The following is a 23269-nucleotide window of genomic DNA, read 5'->3' on the forward strand; positions in this document are numbered from 1 at the left end:
CAGAAGGCTTTAGTTAAGATACCCTGTAGCTGTTGGGTGCTCTTGCTCCCCAGGAGAGTGTGTGGGTGGACATATTGGTAGCATCTTCACATCCCTCCTGATTGCTGGGATTAGAGCTATCGTACATATCCAGTTTATACTATCCTGAGTATTGACTCCAGAATTTGATGTATGTTTGGCACGTACTCTATCAAATAAGCTACACCCTCAGTCAAAAAATTAGTTGGTCACAAACATTTCCAACTCAAATCATTTCACCATGCAATTACTCTCCACAATCTTTAATCACTTTTTAGTTTTTAAACCTTCTCATTATATTTTTATTAGGGGATAGAATATCATGCCATTTCTTTTTTTTTTTTTTCAAGAGACAAATTTGAAACTTAGAATCAAAAGAAACTGGGAGAAACTGGATTAATGCCATGTTTAGCATAGAATTTTGCAGGGGTCTGAAGTAACTAATTTTGTTGGAAAGCTCAGAGCCTGGAACATATTTTTGCACTAATTATTTTTATGGGATTCAATCCCAAAGAGGGCAGAGAAGGAAGAATGTATTTCCTAGAAAGCAAATCCTTGATAACAAGTTCAGAAACACCATGGAAACGAAGGCATTTCAAGTGAACCTGTTTAAACATAGGAGAAGATAAGATTTTCCCCATGAGATACTGCCTTTCATAGCTTTACTCCAAATTTCTTGCATTTAAAGAAAACTCAGTACTCAAAAATATTCTTGCAAAGTAGACTTCATGCCAGGGATACAGGGACGGTTCAACATAATCCACTATATTAACAAACTTGAAGAATAAAGTTACACTATTAGATTAGAGGCTGAAAAAGTCTTTGACAAAACACAATACCCCTTCATCTTAAAAGTCTTGGTTAAGATCAGAATTTCAAGGCACATACCTAAAAATAATAAAAGCAATATACAGCAACATTAAACTAAATGGAGAGAAACTTGAAACAATCCCACTAAAATCAAAGACAAGACAAGTCTGCCCACTCTATCCCTATGTACTCAATATAGTACGTGAAGTTCTAACTAGAGCAATTAGACAGCAAAAAACGATGTAATGGATATAAATTGGAAAGGAAGAAGTCACTATTTGCAGATGATAGGATAGTATACATAAGCGACCCCAAAAATTTTACTATAGAAGTCCTAGAGTGGATGAACAACTTTAGCAAGGCGGCTGAATATAAAATTAAATCTAACAAATCAGTAGCCTTCCTCTGCTCAAAGGATAAATGGGCTGAGAAAGAAATTAAGGAAATAATATCAAATGTCTTGGTGTAACTTTAACCAAAGAAATGAAAGATCTCTATAACTTCAAGTTTCTGAAGAAAGAAATTGAAAAATTTAGAAGATGGAAAGATCTCCCTTGCTCATGGACTGGTAGGATTAACATAGTGAAAATGGCTATTTTACCAAAGGCAATCTACAGATTCAATACAATCTCCATTAAAAGTCTAACTCAATTCTTCACAGAGATAGAAAGAGCAATTCTCAAATTCATCTAGAATAACCAAAAAAACCCAGGATAGTGAAAACTGTTCTCAAAAATTAAAAGAAAGCCTGGGAGAATCACCATCCCTGACCTCAGGCTATACTACAGAGAAATAGTGATAAAGGCCACATGGTATTGGTACAGAGACAGACAGGTAGATCAATGGAATAGAATTAAAGACCCAGAAATGAGCCCACACACCTATGGTCACTTGATCTATGACAAATACATCAAACCATCCAGTGGAAAAAAGATATCATTTTCAACAAATTGTGCTGGTCTAACTGGAGGTGTGTATGTAGAAGAATGCAAATGGATCCATTTTTATCCCCTTGTACAAAGCTTAAGTCCAAGTAGATCAAGGATCTCAACATAAAACCAAATATGCTGAATCTAATAGAATAGAAAGTGGGAAAGAGCCTTGAACACATCAGCACAGGAGAAAATTTTCTGAACAGAATACAAATGGCTCAAGTTCTAAGATCAGCAATTGACAAATGGGACCTCATGAAACTGAAAAGTTCTTGCAAAGCAAGAGACACTGTCAATAGGACAAAACAGCAACTTAAGGATTGGGAAGAAATCTTTACCATGCCTACATCCAATAGAGTTAATATCCAAAATATACAAAGAACTCATTCAAGAAGTAAGACTCCAGAAAACCAAAGAACCCTAATAAAAATGTGGTATGGAGATAAACAAAGAATCCTCAACTGAGGAATCTCAAATAGCCAAGAAGCACCCAAAAAAATGTTCAACATCCTTAGTCATCAGAGAAATGCAAACCAAAATGACTCTGAGATTCCACCTTACACCAATCAGAATGGCTAAGATCAAAAACTCAGGTGACAGTAGATGCTGGCAAGGATGTAAAGAAAGAGGATCGCTCCTCCATTTTTGGTTGAATTACAAGCTGATAAAACTATCTGGCAGTTTCTCAGAAAAGTGGAAAGAGTTCAAACCCAAACACCCAGCTATGCCACCACTGGGTATATACTCAAAAGACACTCCAACATATAACAAGGACATATGTTCCACTATGTTTATAGCAGCCTTATTTATAATAGCCAGAATCTGGAAACAATCCAGATGTCCCTCAATGGAAGAATGGATATAGAAAATGTGATACATTTATACAATGGAATATTACTCAGTTATTAAAAACAAGGACTTCATGAAATTTGTAGTCAAATGGATGAACTAGAGAATATCATCCTGAGTGAGATAACCCAGACCCAAAGGGACATACATGATATATACTCACTGGTAAGTGGATGTTAGCTCAAAAGCTCAGAATACTCACAATACAACTCACAGACTATATGAAGCTTAACAAGAAGGAAGAACAAAGTGTGGATGCTTCAGTCCTACTTAGAAGGGGGAACAAAATAATCTAGAGAGGTAGAGGGAAGGAGGGACCTGGGCTTGAGAGAGGAGGGGGAAGGAAAAAAGGGGGGCAGGACCAGATATGGGAAAAGACAGGAGAGAAGTCCAAAGGGTCAGGAGAATTAATAGAAATATGTAGCACTGGAGCATAGGAAACGTGGGAGGGTGGTACTAGAAAGTCCTAGAAGCCAGATAAGCAAGAGGTTCTCAGGATCCAGTGGCAATCACACTAGCCAAAATTCCTAACAGAGGGGAGATAGAACCTTTAGAGACCACCCCCAGTAGATAGGAATGGCCCCAGTTGAGGGATGGGGCCACACACCTATCTCAAAAATTTTAACCTAGAACTGTTTCTGTCTAAAGGAAATGCTGGGACAAAAAAAAAAAAAAAAAAAAAAAAAAGAGCAGAGATGGAAGGAAAGACCATTCAGAGACTGCCACATCTTGGGATCAATCTCATCTGCAAACACCAAATGCTGACACTCTTGCTAATGACCCTGGTACCACTGTCCTCTGAAAGGCTCTGCCAACACCTGATTAATACAGATCCCAGGGACTAAACAATCAACCAAGAGTATGCATGAGTTGTTCCATGGCTCCTGCTACAAATGTAGGAGAGGACTACCTTATCTGGCATCAATGGGAGGGAAGGGCCTCAGTCCTGTGGAGGCTTAATGCTACAGCATAGGGGAATGCTAGAGGATTGAGGCACGAATGGGTGGGTGAGGGAGATCTGTCTTAGAGGCAAAGAGGTGGGGGGGGGGGCGGAGTTGGTGAGGGGCTTGTGGAGGGGAGACCAGGAAGGAGGACAACATTTAAAATGTAATAAAATGATATAACCAATAAAAATAAATAAATAAAATCTATCTGTATATGCATAAGCATACATATGAATTTAAAAACGAGAGTCATACTTGTTATGTAACAAACCATATACCTAAGAACTTATTAAGTATTTTATGTACATAATACATTCAATGTGAGAATGAATATTGATGCTATCAAAATCAGTGATCACCTTTATTTCCTTTGCTTTCTAGTATTTTAAAGTGTAAATACTGTAGATTAAAAATATCAATGAAAATTTATAGATGTTGTTTTTTAAGAAGACTGACATTGACTAAAATGTTTATGGGATCAAGATGGCTAGTAAGGGAGAATATAAAAGCATGTGCACAAAGTGACTATGAGTAAGTAAAGAAGGTTTTGAACAGAGAGATAGACAAAAAATATGCATTGCCATATTCAGTCAGGATATACATTTGGGATACATGGGTAATTTTTTCTTTTAAAGCTTATGATTTTAGTACATTAATCAATACTATCTTTATTATTAAAATGTTAGTTAAAGGCCTTGCATTGGTATACTGTTCTGCTTGCTTCTATAATGGAATAGTTGCAGTCAAATAGGAGGACTTTTTTGTTCTTTGCCCTCTCCTCACAGCCCACACTGCTTGCTTGCCTTCCTTCCTTCCTTCCTTCCTTCCTTCCTTCCTTCCTTCCTTCCTTCCTTCCTTCCTTCCTTCCTTCCTTCCTTCCTCCCTCCCTCCCTCCCTCCCTCCCTCCCCCTCCCTCCCTCCCCCTCCCTGCCTCCCTCCCTCCCTCCCTCCCTCTCTCTCTCTCTCTCTCTCTCTCTCTCTCTCTCTCTCTCTCTCTCTCTCTCTCGTAAAGTTTAAAGCTGGTTGATTTCTCACTTCCTCTCTCTTTTTATTTTTTTTACACCAATCCCATTTTTAAAATCTTCAATAAATCTGCTTTTGTTACTTTATTTCTGTTCTTCTATTTCACCCAGGGGTGGTAGTTCTGAAGTGGAATTCCTTCTCCTGCAATATGTGCATTAAAATAGCAGGAAAGGAGTTGTCTAGGTTGCAATAGGAAACTCAGAACTTCATCAAGGCAGTGGCTCTTATATCGATATCTACAAAGGGCTTTCTGTATGAAGGAAATCAACTAACAAAAGAAACAAAGATGAGGGCTGTGACATCCCAGAGAAGAAAAACAGGAGGCATGACTGTTAGGTTCTAGCAGGAGGAAGATGCAGCTCTGAGCCATCAAACTATATTAGGTCCTCAAGGAAATCTGTAAAATTAAGTCTATAAAATCTGACCCAGCTGGTTAATTAGCACACTGTACACCAGATTATGTTTTATAGCTGGATTTTTATATTCTAAACTACAGCCTAATAAGTCAAACCAATTACATTACCAAGGACTTGATGACTTTTCTCGTATGAGCTCACCAGGCTGCTAACTTGCATTTATAGACAGGCAGGATGACTGTTGTTCCATGCCTGATTTCTCAGACCTCCATGGTAAAGCCCCCACAGAGAACTGCTTCCATAGCTTCTAACACAGAGAAGGTTGTGCTTGCTCTAGCTACTACCAGCCAAAGGAAGTGATTCATTTATGAAGGTTGTAATTGCAGGCTATGAAACAGCTGGTTATGGGCTCTTTCTCCTGGCCTGAGCTCCTTTATAGCATCTATGAGTATGAGCAGACTCAAGCACTTACATTCTATTAAGGATACCCTCCTACACAAGAAAAATGTTTCATTTCAGAGGTCTAGAGAAGTGCCACCAGAACAATAAATAAGCAAGAGAAGAAAAATGGTAAAAGTCACTTAATATACTGAAGACTTGCTACAACTATTCTTTTGTTGTTGTTATTGTTGTTACAACTATTCTTAGTTCAACAAAACTATGTTTTGCACGTCACCCTAAAAAAGGAAGTTTCTACTGAATTTAACAATACTCCAAGTATATAAAGAAGAGAATGGACTTAAGTTGCTTTGGCAATTTATGCTTATTCATTATAGAACAAGGATTTTATATTCTCTTTATCTGTGTGTCTCTGTCTTTCTGTATGTGTCTGTCTGTCTGTCTGTCTCTTTCTCTCTCTATCTGTCTTTTTCTCTCATACAAAAACATACACACACACATTCAAAGGGTAATTTTTTTTTTAAAAGAGGTATGCATGTGCACCTTGGATCCTCTGGACCTGGAGTTACAGGCAGTTGGAAGCCATCATGTAAGTCTAGCAACTGAACACATCCTCTGCCATAGCAGCTAGTATTCCTAACTGCTGTAGCATCTCTCCTTTCATAGTATTTTCCATTTTCCCATATATATATATATGTATGTATGTATATATATATATATATGTATGTATATATATATATATGTATGTATATATATATATATATATATATATATATATATATATATATATATATCAAATATACTTGTGTTTCTCCATGGCATTTGATTGGCTAAAACTATTATATCCTTTTACCATGTCAACTTCTCTTTTCAAAATCTTTTTCATCATATTTCTAAAACTCAAACAAACTTCTTTCACAAATTCTGTCTTGCCTGTTTCCAACGAGACATTCTCAAAATATGAACCCTGCATTACATAGTTGTCAAGAAATTTCACTGGGTCCACGAGAATTCCTAAATTCTAATATCAGGTTCTCCACATATTTTTTGCATGACCTTAGGTATTTAATTACTCTTTGCCTCATATTCCCTTCTGTAATTTCAGGTGCTTGTATATCTGAATGGTATGCAGACTAAATTAAGACATTGTGAAGCACCTTCAAAACTATTTCTTGCGTCGATAAAAGTGTTCCTTACACCAAGTTCCACCTCTTCTGTCAGAAAGGATAGTCTCTTCCTGGCTGAAATGACCTTTCCTTTTTCCACTTGTGAAGAGTGGTTTCATTTTTAAAAAATCATTTATTTCCTCTAATCTCACACTCAGCTCTAGTCACATTATGTACACTGTATTATGGTACCTGTCTCTTAGTATTTCCTTCTCTCCTAATTCAACTACAGCTGATAGAATGGCTATTCAGTGAGCCATCTTAAAAATCCAAAGCCAAACTCTGCATGAAATAGCTAATAGCTCATTGCTTTTCGTTAGGTTCTCCAGAAAATTTTATTTTAGTTTTTACTGATTTCCCCTATTGTAGCATTATTAGCACTGTCTTTTTTTTTTTTTTTTTTTTTTAAGTTCTTACACTGTTTATTGGGTATTTTTACATCCTTGTTCGTTTCTTTTCTTTTTTTGGTTATTTTTTTTATTTACTCATTTTTTCTTTTATTAGATATTTTCTTTATTTACATTTCAAATGCTATCTCAAAAGTTCCCTGTACCCTCCCCACCTGCCCAGCTCCCCTACCCACCCACTCCCACTTCTTGGCCCTGGCGTTCCCCTGTACTGGGGCATATAAAGTTTGCAAGACCAAGGGACCTCTCTTCCCGATGATGGCCGACTAGGCCATCTTCTTATTAGCACTGTCTTATCTAGTTCCCTATTAGGTAAGTTATATAGGAAGGTGGCTAAATTGCACTTCTACTGTCTCCTGTTTTTGATATGAATTGATGGGACAGCATTAATGGGAGTTAAAACATGGAACCAACCACTGTATAACCACAGAAACTGTGCATGTGTGTTAAATTGTCTAATAGAAATCCATGTATATGGCAAAAATGCTATATTAATATTTTTTGAAGATGAATTTCAAGACCCTATGGTATTCCTCAACCATAGAAATGTTTAGCTTAGCTAAATGTCATTAAAGAAAATATCTAAGCCAACTTGCTGCTTTGTGCTGTAGTCTTTATTCCTGTTTTTGAGTGGTGCTACATGCCTCAATTCCAACAAGACAACATATTGCTAATAATGTGATTATCAGAAGGGACAAAGAATAAATACTCAAATACAAGTATACTAGAGCCATTGGGATGGCTCAGCAGGTTAAGGCATCTGATGATCTGAGTTTGATCCCTGGAACTTGCACTGTGAAATAAGAGAATTAACTTTCATAAATTGTCCTCTGAGACACACACACACACACACACACACACACACACACACACACACACACACACACACACAGAGTGGGTGGTAATTAAATACTTAATTTTATAAGGAATAAAAGTGTTAGGTTCCGAGCTACTCCTTCCACAAACATCTGACCTTTTTGCATATTTACACATGTACCATACTTTTGTATGCATAAATTCTCTCTTCTGCAAAGTTAAAGACTTAGCAAAATTAAATTAGCCCTAAAGTTATTTAGGTGCTATTTCCAAATCAGTCAATGAATGAGCAAGGAAAGGTAATATCAAGCTTTTTAAAGAATGTAATTCCATAGTAATTTGCACTAAACAGCACAATTAAGAACATAGTAAAATTCCAGCTATTTTTGTCAGTTTTCAATAAAATAAGAAAAATAAAAAGCATCTGTTATTTACCATATAATTACTATTAAGATTGAAAAAATGATAGACATTTTCTATTTGTATATGGAGGCAGGTAGGTATGGTGTATGTGTGACAGTATGTATTTATATGTACATGTAGAGGACAGAAGGTAATCTTGTGTGCTGCCATTCACTTTATTTTTTGAGTCAGGATTTCTCATTTTCCTGGAGCTTGCCAAATAGGGTAGGCTGGCTGGCCAGTGAGCTCCAGAGATCATGTATCTGCCTGGCTTTCCAACTTAAGTTCTAGAAGATTCAACTCAGACTTGCATGCTTGCAAATCAAGCACTTTACCTATCTCCACAGCCTTATTAAATATTTTCTTGAATATTATATCCTAGGATTTTGAGGAAAGCATTTGTGTAAAACTAAAATATAAAATGTGTGTAATCTTCCTGTGTTGGCTACTGGCAGGTAGCGGCTACGCAAAAGGCTATTTTTATTAATCTCTAAAGCACAAAACTACCTCTGTACACAAGCAATTATATGTGGGAAAATAGTTTCAGTATTTGTGGAAAGCTGAAATCATAATTAATCATGTATTTCTGGATAATCTCCTCTGAATAGAGTTAATAAACACATGTGCTGATTCCTTCAAGAGCTGCCAACCTTGACAATAAATATTCATCTTCATGTTCATGAAACAAGAAGATAATACAGTTCCTTGGGTGACTTAGAATATGCATGATTCCCTTCATTGTTTTGGTCACCCTCTGTTTAATCCCATATTTAGGGATTCCCGAAAGTATTTCTCTTCACAGTCTTGGGGTGTAATATTTTTTCAATGATCTCTTTTTTTAACTAATTTATTTTTTACACTCCATATTCCATTCCCCCACCTCCCATCCACTCTCCAACTGCTCCACATCCCACACCTCCTCTTCAAGCCCCCTGTCTCCCCCCCCCCCACCTCTAAACACCTGGGGCCTCTAGTCTCTTGAGGGTTAGGTGCATCTTCTCTGAATGAACACATACCAGGCAGTCCTCTGCTGTATGTGTGTTGTGGGGGCTCATATCAGCTGGTGTATGCTGTCTGTTTGGTGGCCCAGTGTTTGAGAGATATCCAGGGTCCAGATTAATTGAGACTGCTGGGTCCTCCTACAGGATCACCCCTCTTCTCAGCTTCTTTCAGCCTTTCCCTAATTCAACAACAGGAGTCAGCTGCTTCTGTCCATTGGTTGAGTGCAAATATCTGCATCTGACTCTTTCAGCTGCTTGTTGGGTCTTTTGGAGGACAGTCATGCTAGGTCCCTTTTTGCGAGTACTCCATAGCCTCCGTAATAGTGTCAGGCCTTGGGACCAACCCTTTTGTTGGATCCCACTTTGGGCCTGTCAGTGGACCTTCTTTTCCTTAGGCTCCTCTCCATTTCCATCCCTGTAATTCTTTCAGACAAGAAAAATTATGGATCAGAGATGTGACTGTGGGATGGCAACCCCATCCCTCACTTGATGCCCTGTCTTCCTGCTGGAGGTGGGTTCTACATGGTCCCTCTCCCTACTGTTGGGCATTTCATCTAAGGTTCCTCCTTTTGATTCCTGAGAGTCTCTTACCTCCTACGTCTCTGGTACATTCTGGAGGGTTCCTTGGGGTGTAATCTTTAAAAATATACTTATATGCAAATTTTTCAGTCTGGACATTGGTCAGATGGCAGGTAATACAATGTAAGAATTAAATCAGACTTATATAGCATCATTGAGGAAAATTAGTAGTCATTACTGGTGTTGTACAAACAAAAATATTTTAAGGATCTTTAAAGAGATTTGTGTGTTGAGAAGGATCCAAAATGAGTTTTAAGAATTGGACTTTGACCTGAATAAATTTTGCAAGAATAATAAGCAAAAGCTATGTCAGATAATTTCACATGAAAAGTGAAGTTGAGAATTTTGTTCAGAGTTTCTTTATAGGGCTGAATTACGAGGGACAGTGAATCACTTCATCTTTGGAGATCAATAAACCACTTTAAGCTTTAGAACTAGGTTCCTCTTTCAAGCCGTGAAAATAATGAGATGACACAGCAAATTGCCTAAGGAAGAAGACAGCACCAAGAAAAGGAAAGTCATCTCAATGAATGTCAATATCATTAACATTTGTTAGGGACAAAAAAAGTCACTCTAGCAACCTGTGAGAGTATCTAATAAATAGATTCTTAGGTATTCTGGCCATCCAAGTACTCTATACTAAAAGATAAAGGGGTTACAGAGTACAAAAGGATTAAACAATAGTGATTTTGGAAAATGTGTTATTTTATTTTATTTTTTTTTTTTTTTGGTTTTTTTTTTTGTTTTGTTTTTTTTCGAGACAGGGTTTCTCTTTATAGCTCTGGCTGTCCTGGTGCTCACTTTGTAGACCAAGCTGGCCTCGAACTCAGAAATCCGCCTGCCTCTGCCTCCCGAGTGCTGGGATTAAAGGCATGTGCCACCATGCCCGGCGGAAAATGTGTTATTATTTACACATATTTTGGAAAATTATTTTCTACCAAGTTCTGATAAATACTTGCAATATTCTAGATTTAATGTATGTGCTATTTTAAATTATATGCTTTACTTTACCACATCCTATAGATGAGAATAAGTGGTCAAGTGTTGTTTTATTGCTTAGGTGAAGTTAAGGTCAATACAGAGATACAGAATTAGCAAGTTGATTTTTTAATAGAAAAGTTGAAAATGTTATTGTAACTATAGTAAATTGGATATTACCTTGTAATATCCCCCACCCCTCCAGGACAGAATTGAATGGCTAACCAGTTGTAAAAACAGATTCAGTGTATCTGATTTTATGTAGAGGTCCTTGAACAACTTGGACTTTAGCTCTGTACAAGGAGATAAGAATGGATCAATTTTCATTCTTCTACAAGATGACTACCATTTGAACTAGTAGAATTTGTTGAAAATGCCCTCTTTTTTTCCACTGGATGGTTTTGGCTTCTTTGTAAAAAAATCAAGTGACCATAGCTGTGTGGGTTTATTTCTGGGTCTTCAATTGACTTACCTACCTGACTCTGTAGCAATACCATGTGGTCTTTATCACTATTGCTCTGCAGTACAGCTGGAGGTCAGGGATGATGATTTCACCCAGGAGTTCTTTTATTGTTGAGAATTGTTTTCACTATCCTAGGTGTTTTGTTATTCCAGATGTATTCGAGAATTCCTCTTTCTGTCTCTGTGAAGAATTGAGTTGGACTTTTGATCACGATTGCATTGAATCTGTAAATTGCTTTTGGTAAGATGGCAATTTCACTACGCTACTCCTTCTGAAATGTGGGCATGGGGGATTTTTCCATCTTCTGAGGTCTTCTTAGATTTCTTTCTTCAGAACTTGACATTCTTGTCATACAGATCTTTCACTTGTTGGCTAGAGTTACGCCAAGATATTTTATATTATTCGTGATTATTGTGAAGGGAGTTGTAATTTGTTTCTCAGATCATTTATCTTTTGTGTAGAAGGTGGCTACTAATTTGAGTTAATTTTATATCTATCTACTTTGTTGAAATTATCAGCTGTCGGAGTTCTCTAGTGAAATTTTTGGGGTCACTTATGTATATAATATCATCTTTGAATAGTGATATCTGGGCTTCTTCCTCTCCAGATTGTATCTCTTTGACCTCCTTTTGTTGTCTAATTGGTCTGGCTAGAACTTTGAGTACAATATTGAATAAATAGGGAGAAAGGGGGAAGCCTTGTCTTTTCCCTGATTTTAGTGGAATTGCTTCAAGTTTCTCTATATTTAATTTGATGTTGGCTACTGGTTTGCTGTATATTGCTTTTACTATGGTTAGGTTATGGGCCTTCAATTCCTGATCTTTCCAAGACTTTTAACATGAAAGGATGTTGTATTTTGTCAAATGCTTTATCAGCATCTAATGAGATGATCTGGTGTTTTGTTTTTTTTGTTTTTCCTTTCTTTTAGTTTGTCTATATAGTGGATTACGTTGATGGATTTCCATACATTGAACCTTCTCTGCATCCATGGGATGAAGCCTAATTGATCATGGTGAATGATCATTCTGATGTGTTCTTGGATTTAGTTTGTGAGAATTTTATTGAGTATTTTTGCATCAATATTCATGAGGGAAATTAGTCTGAAGCTATCTTTCTTGGTTGGGTCTTTGTGTGGTTTAGGTATTAGTGTAACTGTGGCTTCATAGAATGTATTAGGTAGTGCTCCTTCTGTTTCTATTTTGTGATATATTTTGAGAAGTATTGGTATTAGGTCTTTGAAGGTCTGATAGAATTCTGCACTAATCCCACCTGGTCCTGGGCTTCTTTTGTTTGGGAGACTTTTAATGACTTCTTCTATTTCCTTAGGGGTTATGGGACTGTTTGCATGGTTTATCTAATCCTGATTGAACTGTGGTACTTAGTATCTGTCTAGAAAATCGTTCATTTCATCTAGACTTTCTAGTGTTGTTGACTATAGGCTTTTGTAGTAGGATCTGATAATTTTTTGAACGTCTTCAGTTTTGGTAGTTATCTTTCCCTTTTCATTTCTGATTTTGTTAATTAGGATGCTGTCTCTGTACCCTCTAGTTAGTTTGGCTAAGGGTTTATCTCTATTGTTGATTTTCTCAAAGAACCTGCACCCTGTTTTGGTGACTCTTTGTATAGTTCTCTTTGTTTCTCTTTGGTTGATTTCAGCCCTGAGATTTATTATTTCCTGCCATCTACTTCCCTAGGTGTATTTGCTTGTTTTTGTTCTAGAACTTTCAGATGTGCTGTTAAGCTGCTAGTGTAGGATCTAACCAGTTTCTTAATGAAGGCACTCAGAGCTATGAGTTTTCCTCTGAGCACTGCTTTCATTGTGTCCCATAAGTTTGGGTATGTAATGCTGTCATTTTCATTAAATTTTAGAAAATCTTTAATTTCCTTCTTTATTTCTTCCCTTACAAATTCATCATTGAGTAGAGGGTTATTCAGTTCCCATGAGTATGTGGGCTTTCTGTTCTTTTTGTTTTTATTGAAGACCAGCCTTAGTCAGTGGTGGTCTGACAAAATGCATGGGATTATTTTCATCTTCTTATATCTGTTGAGGTTTGTTTTGTGACCAATTATATGGTCAGTTTTGGAGAAGGTACCACGAGGTGCTGAGAAGAAGGTATACTCTTTTGTTTTAGGGTGAACTATTCTGTAGATATCTGTTAAATCCATTTGGTTCATAACCTATGTTAGTTTCACTGTGTCTCTGTTTAGTTTCTGTTTCCATGACCTGTCCATTGGTGAGAGTGGGTTGCTGAAGTCTCCCACTATTATTGTGGGTGGATCAGTGTTTGTTTCCAGCTTTAGTAATGATTCTTTTGTAAATGAGGGACCCTTGCATTTCAGAGTTGTAGATGTTCAGAGTTGACACTTTCTCTTGGAGAACTTTTCCTTTGATGAGTATGTAGTGTCCTTCCTCATCTCACTTGATACACTTTGGTTGAAAGTCCATTTTATTGAATATTAGAATGGCAACTCCAACTTCTTTCTTGGGACCATTTCCTTGGACATTTTTTTCCAGACTTTTAGTCTGCGGTAGTTTTCTGTCTTTGTCACTGATGTGTGTTTCCTATATACAGCAAAATGCTGAGTTGTGTTTATATACCCTGACTGTTAGCCTATGTCTTTTTACTGGGGAATTTAGTCCATTGTTATTGAGAGATATTAAAGACCAATGATTGTTGCTTTCAGTTATTTTTGTTGTTAGAGGTGGAATTATGTATGTGTGGTTCTCTTTTTTGGGGTTTGTTGTGAGAAGATTAATTTCTTGAGTGTAGTTTCCTTGCTAGTGTTGGAGATTTCCTTCTGTTATCCTCTTTAGGGCTGGTTTAGTGGAACAATATTGTTTAAATTTGGTTTTGTCATGGAATATCTTGGTTTCTTCATCTAAGGTTATTGAGAGTTTTGCTGGCTATAGTAGCCTGGGCTGGCGTTTTTGTTCTACTAGGGTCTGAATGATATCTGCCCAAGATTTTCTGGCTTTTAGTCTCAGTTGAGAAGTCTGGTGCAATACTGATCAGTCTGCCTTTATATGTTCCTTGACCCTTTTCCCATACAGCTTTTAATAGTCTTTCTTTTTTTTTTGGGGGGGGGGCTTCTGCGGCTTTTATTTTTGCATGTAAACCACTGGGTGGGGGGTCTTGACGGTGGGCACCCTAGAGATTACACTGGACTTGAGTGCTCCAGACACTAGCTGGAAAGTCAGGTGGCAGAAACAATGATTCAGACCAATCACATGATTACACATCTAGTTCTCCAGCAGGGATTCTGGTGGTCAGGTGTGGATGTCTAAGGAAGCAGTGACATGGGAGGGGCACGCACTGGGCTGGCCTTGAGCCACCTGGATGACATCAGGGACAGAGGACCTAGCAGCTGGTGGCTTTAGGGATCCCCAGTCCATCTTTACTTGGCCAGAGGGTTCCTGAAGGACCTGCCAGCAAACTTGGCTTTGCTGCCCAGCTCTTCCTTGATTCTAAGGATCTGATTGTACTTGGCCAGATGCTCAGATCGGCAAGAGGCACCAGTCTTGATCTGCCCAGTGCAGAGCCCCACCACCAGGTCGGCGATGAAAGTGTCCTCAGTCTCCCCAGATTGGTGGGACACCATGATGCCCCAGCCATTGGACTGGGCCAGTTTACATGCCTACAAGACTTGGTCATGGAGCCGATCTGGTTCACTTCGAGCAGGAGGCAGTTGCAGGATTTCTCTCCCACTGCCTTGACAATCTGCTTAGGGTTGGTCACTGTGAGGTCATTGTCCACCACCTGGATGTCTGCACTAGTAATGAACTTCTGCCAGGCACCTCAGTTATCCTGGTCAAAGGGGGCTACGATGGACACCACTGGGTAATTCTGGATGAAGGACTTGTACAGGTCAGCCAGCTGGTTGGGTGCGATGTACCTGCTGGGGTCATTCGGAGACTTAAAGTCCAGGTCATATTGCCAGACCTGTAGAACTCGGAGGCAGCCACATCCATGCCTATGACAACCTGGTCAGTGTAGCTGGCCTTTGCAATTGCAGTCTTGAGCAGCTCCAGTGCTTCTTTGTTCTCCAGGATGTTAGGTGCGAATCCACTCTCATCACCCACATTGGTGGCGTCCTTCACGTACTTCTCCTTGATGTTCTTCAGATTGTGGTAAACCTCTGCTCTAATGAGCTTGATTTCCCGGAAGCTGGATGCCCCCACATGCAGGATCATTAACTCTTGCATGGCCAGCTTGTTGCCAGCATGAGAACCACCATTGATCACATTGAAAGCTGGGACCAGCAGGATGACTTGAGGGTTGCCGGCCAAGTCAACAATGTGACGATTAAGGGACACCCCCATTTCCACAGCACCAGCTTTACAGACATCCAGGGACACTCCCAGGATGGCATTTGCACCAAATTTAGATTTATTCTCTGTGCCGTCCATCTCGATCATCAGCTTGTCAATCTTCTCTTGCTCCACAACATTCACTTTCTTGCTAACCACAGCAGGTGCAATAGTGTTATTGATGTGCTCAACAGCCTGTGAGACACCCTTCCCCATGAAGGTCTTATCATTGTCTCAGAGTTCTAGGGCCTCGTAGATGCCAGTGGACACACCGCTGGGCACTGCAGCTCAGAAGAGACCTTTTGCGGAGTATAGATCCACCTCCACAGTGGGATTCTCACGGGAGCAAAAGATCTCTCTATCATGGATTCTGAGAATAGACGTGGTGAACTTCTGGCAGTAGGATCGCTGCGAAGGATGGAAAGAGGGTGCTGTGGACACCGAAGAGGGCCTTAAGGACAGATGGGAGCACCACCCTGTACTGCAGCAGCACTCTTAATATTCTTTCTTTCTTCTGTGCATATGATATTTTAATTATTATGTGATGAGAGGAATTTCTTCTTTGATCCAATCTATTTGGCTTTCTTTAAGCTTCTAGGTTTATGCCCATTCTTTCCTTAGGTTAGGGAAGCCTTTTAGATGATTTTATTGAAGATGTTCGTTGGTTCTTTGAGTTGGCAATCTTCACTTTCTTTTATACCATTAGATTTGGTCTTTTCATTGTGTCCTGAATTTCTTGGATGTTTTAGGTTAGGAACTTTGTGCACTTCGTATTTTCTTTGATTGTTGTGTCAATGTCTTCTTTTATATCTTCTACACCTGAGATTCTCTCTTCTATCTCTTGTACTCTGTTGGTGATGCTTGCATCTATGACTCCTGACCTAGGTTTTCCATCTCCTAGGTTGTCTACCTTTGTGATTTCTTTATGGTTTCTATTTTCACTTTTAGAACCTGGGTGATTTTGTTCAATTCCTTTGCCTGTCTGATTGTGTTTTCCTGTATTCCTTTAATGGATTTGTGTGTTTCCTCTTTAAGGGCTTCTACCTGTTTATATGTGTTCTCTTGTAGTACTTTCAGGGAGTTATTAATACCCTCCTTAAGGTTTTCCATCATATTCTTGAGGTCGGATTTTAGATCAGAATCTTGCTTTTCAGTTGTGTTAGTGTATCTAGGGAGAACTGGGTTCTGATGTTGCCAAATGACATTGGTTTCTTTTGCTTATGTTCTTGTGCTTGTCCCTTGCCATCTTGCTATCTCTGCTGTTTACTGGCCTTGCTTTCTCTGACCAAAGCCTGTCTCTCCTTTGAGCTTGGTTATGTTGGGCCTCCTTAGGTCAGGCTGTCTCTGGGTGTGGATAGGATGGAGTGGCCTGGAGCACAGCATTTGCTCCTGAGAACAGTTGGGAACTAGAAGGAAGGTGTGTCTCTGGCTGAGTTAGAGGTCTGTGTCCTCTGAGCCTGGGGATAGGTGATTCCATTTAGGCTAGGCAAAGGACAGGAGGGGTGAAGGCAAAGGACAGGAGGGGTGAACTTAGCTGTGAGCCTATTAAATTTTAATAAATGCATATAGGTTCAAACTGTGTTTGATTTAATGAACTCTCTAGTATCAGTTTATATTCCTTAATTTCATATGTAGCACTGTAATAAAACTATAATGGAGATTTTTGTAATTTTTATCTTTTAAATTATATTTTCAGAATCCTTGAGTTTGTTATGAATTCAAAAAGTAACTTGACTCCTCCATGCAACAGCAGTAGAATGATTCTTTTACTCACAATCAACTCAATAAGCAAGAAGTATATTATTATTTTAATTTATATTTCTTATTATGATTGATGATTGAGAATTTTTATGTTTTCATAGTTATTACATATTTATGTTTTTGTATTTTCTGTAAATGACATTTCATTTTCTATTTTGTACAAAGAACAGTTTATTTTATTAACTTATGCTTTCAATCTTATTGGACAAAGGGATTATTTTTATTATATTTTACAAGGGGATTATTCCTGTTGCTTGGAAATTCTGCTTAAATCTTAAAAATTGAAGACAATTTACAAATAACCACCATGTTTTAAACATAGTTATACATAGTGTATACTACCATTATATCTGGAGATTTTTAGCGACTAACACCACTAAAAAAAATCAAGAAATTAATTCTTGACTTACTTGGCTATATCGGGTTTTTTTTGTTGTTGTTTTTGTTTTTGTTTTTTGAGTTGTGAGGAGTAGAGACAACTTTGCTCTCCCTCTTCCAGTATTTGAGCTGCCCAAAAGCAGTGTACTAGGGATGTTTGACTGAATCCCTAGAGATTTCAGGGATGAGGTAAGGAGAAAGATGAAGGCTTATTGTGATCAAGGAGAACAAGAGAGAGGGGAGGGAGTCACCTTGATTTGTCTAGAGTGTAACAGGAAGGTTTTCTACTTCTAAGAATTCTATGTGATTACAGTGGGTCTCTTGGACAATCTCTTCTTCTCACATTCATTTACCTTAATCCAGTTTCTACATTTTCTTCTGCCATAAAGGGTAAGGTGTTCAAATGGTCTAAAACTTAAGGGCTAATTATCTTAGTGGGGGACATAGCCTTGTTTGTCCTGCTTTAGAAGAAAAGACAGCACTTTTATCTTTCATGTTTATCTCTGAAGCCCTCTAACATCTTATTTCTCATCCCTTCCAAGCCAGTTTTCTTCCAATAGTGACCAATGTCCGTTCTCCTCATTTCTCATTTTACCATCTCCACAGTCTCTTTTAATTCATGTAACTTCAAATCCCACCATTGTTGTCTCCAAGTCTGGCACTGACCTCCTAGTTATCCAAGTTTTAGATGTGTTGCCCCTCTGTGTTAGAAATGCCCAAGAAATAATCTCAGCCTAAAATTCTCATAAGAAGCATCAAGCAAGTATCCCAAGGCCTCAGCAGCTTGCAGACCTCTGTCCCCTGGTCATTAGAAATGTCTTACTTTCCTGGTCACCCAGGCTCCTTTTCTGTTTGGAGTTTTCTAACTTCACAGTTTCTTTCCTGAAACTTGTTCTTGATTAATGCTTTTGACAAATGTTTTGTCTATACTCTCCATTTTTCTAAGTACTTTAATGAAAAGTGTACGGTTCTTCTATTTCATAATTCTGCTTTTCTAGCAAAGTTTTTGACTTCTAAACTAGGTGGTTCTTATCTGAAGAAAATAGTTCTGAGAACAACAGCCTCCTCTGAAGTTACTGAATTGGCTCCCTTGTTACTTGGTTATTATTTTTCCTCACTCCGGACATAGTTACAAGCCTGTTGGAAGCAATAGATGTAGAATATTGCCCTAGTGAAGGTGAACTCTGCTGGACACACTGGACACACTTCATTCTTTTTTTTCCCATGCCATATTGTTCCTGTTGTGTTTGTCATTGTATTCTGTTGAGTGTACAATTCTGCTTTGTAAAACCACTGTTGTGCATCAAATCTGTATAAATCTTTCATTTTCCTAGGAGAAAAACTGCAACTCAGTAATAACCAGTCTCCATCTTCTTATGTCATCTCTTGGCCTTCCTATCTCCACCTTCCTACTTTATACATCTGACTATTCTGGATAGTGTAGTTATAAGTGAGCCGAGTGGTGTATTCCCATCTTGCTTATTTCACTTAGCATAACGTTCTTGGTTTCACTTGGGTTACAGTGGCATCAACATCTCTTTCCTTTAAAAAACCGAATACTGTGAATTTTGTGCTTTTAGCACATTTTGTTAATCCATCTATCTTTATATGAAAGTTTGACTTGCTCCCACCTTCAGGATTCTGTGGCTACAGGCATGCGAATGCCTTTTTGAGACACTGCTTTTAAGCTTGGGAAGATGTGAGGCTGCAAATCATGTGCTGGTTCTATTTTTCATGTTTGAGGAACCACCATACCATCTTCTATAGGAACAATAAGATCGCACACATATATTGATAGTATAAAAAGTTTTCCATATCTTCACATCTTCATCAGCATTTTTAGGGGGAATAGCCATCTCAAAAGTGTGGTAAAATGCTCAATTTTAGCTTTGTTGTTGCTTTGTTTTAGCCATTGTTTATTAATCTTCAACTCTATATTACATGGTTTCTATCAGTGGGTTCAATGTTGATGTAACTGAGATGCAGAGAATTTTACTGAGTTTCCTAGGACGTTAGATGAAGCCTGAGATTTGAGTCAATTCTATACCTCTGAGCTGTGTGTGCTGAGTGATTGCTTCTTCAAACTCTGTGTGCCTGTCTTGTTATTCCTTATACAATTTTGGAAATTATCATTTTTTTCTTCTTGACACTAGAAAATATGAGCACTGATTTCAGAGCCAGGATGATGACGACAATGATTCCAGGCACCAGCACTGTATGGACCAACACATGGAGATTCTGTTCTTTTACTATTTTTCACACTGAATCTGTCTAGTGAGTGCTACATTATGTGTTAGATATGATGTTGGGCAACCAGTGGGATAGATTATTGTTTTGTTTTCAGTCTAGATAATAGCTGAATCTATATAGTGATACAGTGCAAATAATTTGCTTGATAAATCATTGAAAATACTTTAATAAGGATTTGTGAGTGCCTTCATGCCTGGACAAAGTGGGAATCATACATGTTAAAAGGTGGTTGGTAACACTGAGAGTCCATATAAAGGACAAATTCTATACATGTTCCTACATCCTAACACACACCAGGGCCACCTTTTTAAAAGTACATTTTTCACTTTTCCACTTAAAATTTAATCTTAAGATTTCTATAATCACATTTATCTCCAGTCACTAGTCTTCATTCTTTGAGTCACTTGATGTTTACTCTACTGCTTATGCTCCTAAATATATTTCTTATGTTACAGTTTCTCTTGCATGTCAAACTGCCCGTCCAAGTTCAAGTTTCAGCTGAGTTCATAATTCTGCATCTCTTTTTCTATTTGTAATACTATTTTACTATTTAAACCTTAGTCATTTTCAACCTTTTGTTTAACCAGAAGGTTGCTGACATTTATATGTTGATATCCACTAATTAAGAGTCACTAACATCACATCTCCAGCCAAACAAATCTATGTTTATTTTGTAGTATATAAAAAAAAAAACACACTTGAGTAAATTGGTCAAAGTATTTCAGTCAGAGAATTGAGACGCCTCTCCTTACTAGGTGTGGTTTTAATTCTGTGAGGTATTAGGAATGTGTAGGCCAGCTCTTTGATGATTGCTATCAAGAATCAGAGACATTTCATGATCAGTATTATTAATATTTTTGCTTGGTAAAGGCAGGATGTATTAAAAAATGCTAAGTTTATAGGTGAAATAACAATAATAATCATCCCCAGAAAAGAAAGGTGGGATGAGTCGTGGAATAGAAAACAGCATTTTGTGTTCAGAGAGTGCCCTTGCTGGGTCAGGGTCTGAGCAGGATAATGAAGTGAACAAACACTTTACTATTGTAAACGTCACATCTATTTTCATTTCTGCAGTATTGATTTCACTCCTTCTATTCATTCCCCTTCCATACACAATTGAACTTTCTTTCATATTGAGATAAACAGTATAGTCACTTTTCCTCCTTTTGCTTTTCCCACCCTGTGTCTCATTCAGTGAGTAATTGACTTTGGTAAATTCTGCCCAAAATATTACAATGAGTTCTGTGCTTGGTGGAAATGACCACACCCTTTATTCTAAAACTCAAGGAATCCCTCTAAAATTATATTTTTTAGTATAATAACTCAAGTAGACTCCAATATCTTTTTTTCTTATGTTAGCTTTTAATTTAAACCTAATACTTACTTTTCATTTATTATGCGATTGACATCTTGGTATGTTTCTTCTATATAAGGCCTCTGGTAGTCTACAGATAGCAGAAAACACACACACACACACACACACACACACACACACACACACACACACACACACAAATGCATTTAGGAAACAGTTACCAAAGTTGAAGTCTGAAGTCAGGTTGTGATAACATCACTTCTAATTTTCTCATAGTGATAATGATAAAAGAGAAAGGACTAGCAGGATATAAGTAATTTGATGAGGAAAAGTTTAGTTTGGGTTTCTATGGTTGTGATGAAATACCATGACCAAGAAGCAAGATGGGGAGACAAGGGTTTATTTGGCTTACACTTCCATATTGCTGTTCATCATCGAAGGAAGTCAGAAGAAACTCAAAAAGTACACGGATGTGGAGGCAAGAACTGATACAGAGACCATGGGTGGGTGCTACTTACTGGCTTGCTTCCTATGGCTTGCTTTGCCAGCTCTCTTACAGAACCCAGGATCACCCAAAGATGGCACCACCCACAACAGGCTGGGCCCTCCTCCATCAATCACTAATGAAGAAAATGCCCTGCAGGTTTACATATAGCTTGATCTTATGGAGGCATTTTTCAAAATTGAAGTTTCCAAAATACCCATGGATGGAGTTACAGAGATAAAGTTCAGAGCAGAGTCTGAAGGAATGACCATCCAGAGACTGCCCCACTTGGGGATTCACCCCATAAACAACCACCAAACCCAGACACACTAGGCAGATGCCAAGAAGATTTTGCTGACAGGAGCCTGATATAGCTGTCTCCTGCGAGGCTCTGCCAGTGCCTGGCAAATACAGAAGTGGATGCTCACAGTCATCCATTGGACGGAGCACAAGGTCCCCAATGAAGGAGCCAGAGAAATACCAAGGGAGCTGAAGGGGACTGAAGCCCCATAGAAGGAACATCAATATGAACTGACCAGTACTCTCAGAGCTCCTTGGAACTATACCACCAATCAAAGAAAACACATGGTGGAAATTGTGGCTCTAGCTATATTTGTAGCAGAGGATGGCCTAGTTGGTCATCAATGGGAGGAGAGGCCCTTGATCCTGTGAAGGCTCTATGCCACAGTATAGGGGAATGCCAGCACCAGGAATGGGAGTGGGTGGGTTGGGGACCACGGGGAGGGGGTTGGGGAGGGGGATTTTCAGAGGGGAAACTAGGAAAGGGGATAACATTTGAAATGTAAATAAAGAAAATATCTAATAAAAAAGAAAAAAAATAAAATTGAAGTTCCCTCTTCTCAGATGACTTTACCTTGTCTCAAGTAGATATAAAACTGTCCATCACAGGGAGCTCCTTCGAGGGTGGGAATAAAGCCACTGAGAATCCAAACTAGGAAATGGAACCCCAGCACTTGATGGGCCGACTCTTGTAGATGTGAGATCTCTGGTGTACAGAAGAGAATTAAGCTAGCTTTACCAAACCTCCAGCGAACTTCACAATTATATTGTGATGGCATAGGCTGCTTGCTGTCACCTTTGGCCATGTTTCTGGCCTCTCTGTTTTCAATGACAACATGTTCATGCAGCTGTGATCAATGGAAATGTAACTGCTGAAACATAGCTCATGATTGGCATATTATGGAGTCAATGGGTGAATATCTATCTATCTATCTATTTATCTATCTATCTATCATTTATCTATATATCTATCTATCCACACACACGCAGAACCTGCTACTCGCCAGAAATCTTTAGATTCTTTCTAGTTATAATTTTTCATAGAAATATGTCGTGAATTTGTTTTTGCTTATTTAAAAATTATATATATGGAATATAGTGTATTCTATATCAGGTATTTTTTCATGTCCAGTGATAATATCTGAGAGAGTATCAATAGGATATTGATTGCCATTGATATTTAAATTCATTAATTCATGTATATATATATGCCATTTAGTTATATTTTCATTTATAATTACATATTAGAATTAACTACAGTTTTAGGCTATTACAAACACTGCTGAATAAGCAGTCTGATATATTTACAAATATGTACATATATGTATA

General features: G+C 38.2%; 1 pseudogene; it reads right to left on the bottom strand.

Moving 5' to 3' along the window:
* Positions 1-14539: 14539 nt before the first annotated feature.
* LOC110283932 (alpha-enolase pseudogene) lies at positions 14540-15654 on the bottom strand (annotated as a pseudogene).
* Positions 15655-23269: the final 7615 nt, after the last annotated feature.

This window comes from Mus caroli, unplaced genomic scaffold, assembly GCF_978045245.1.
Source record: "Mus caroli unplaced genomic scaffold, Mus_caroli_1 scaffold_18, whole genome shotgun sequence".
In the NCBI taxonomy this organism is placed as follows: Eukaryota; Metazoa; Chordata; class Mammalia; order Rodentia; family Muridae; genus Mus; species Mus caroli.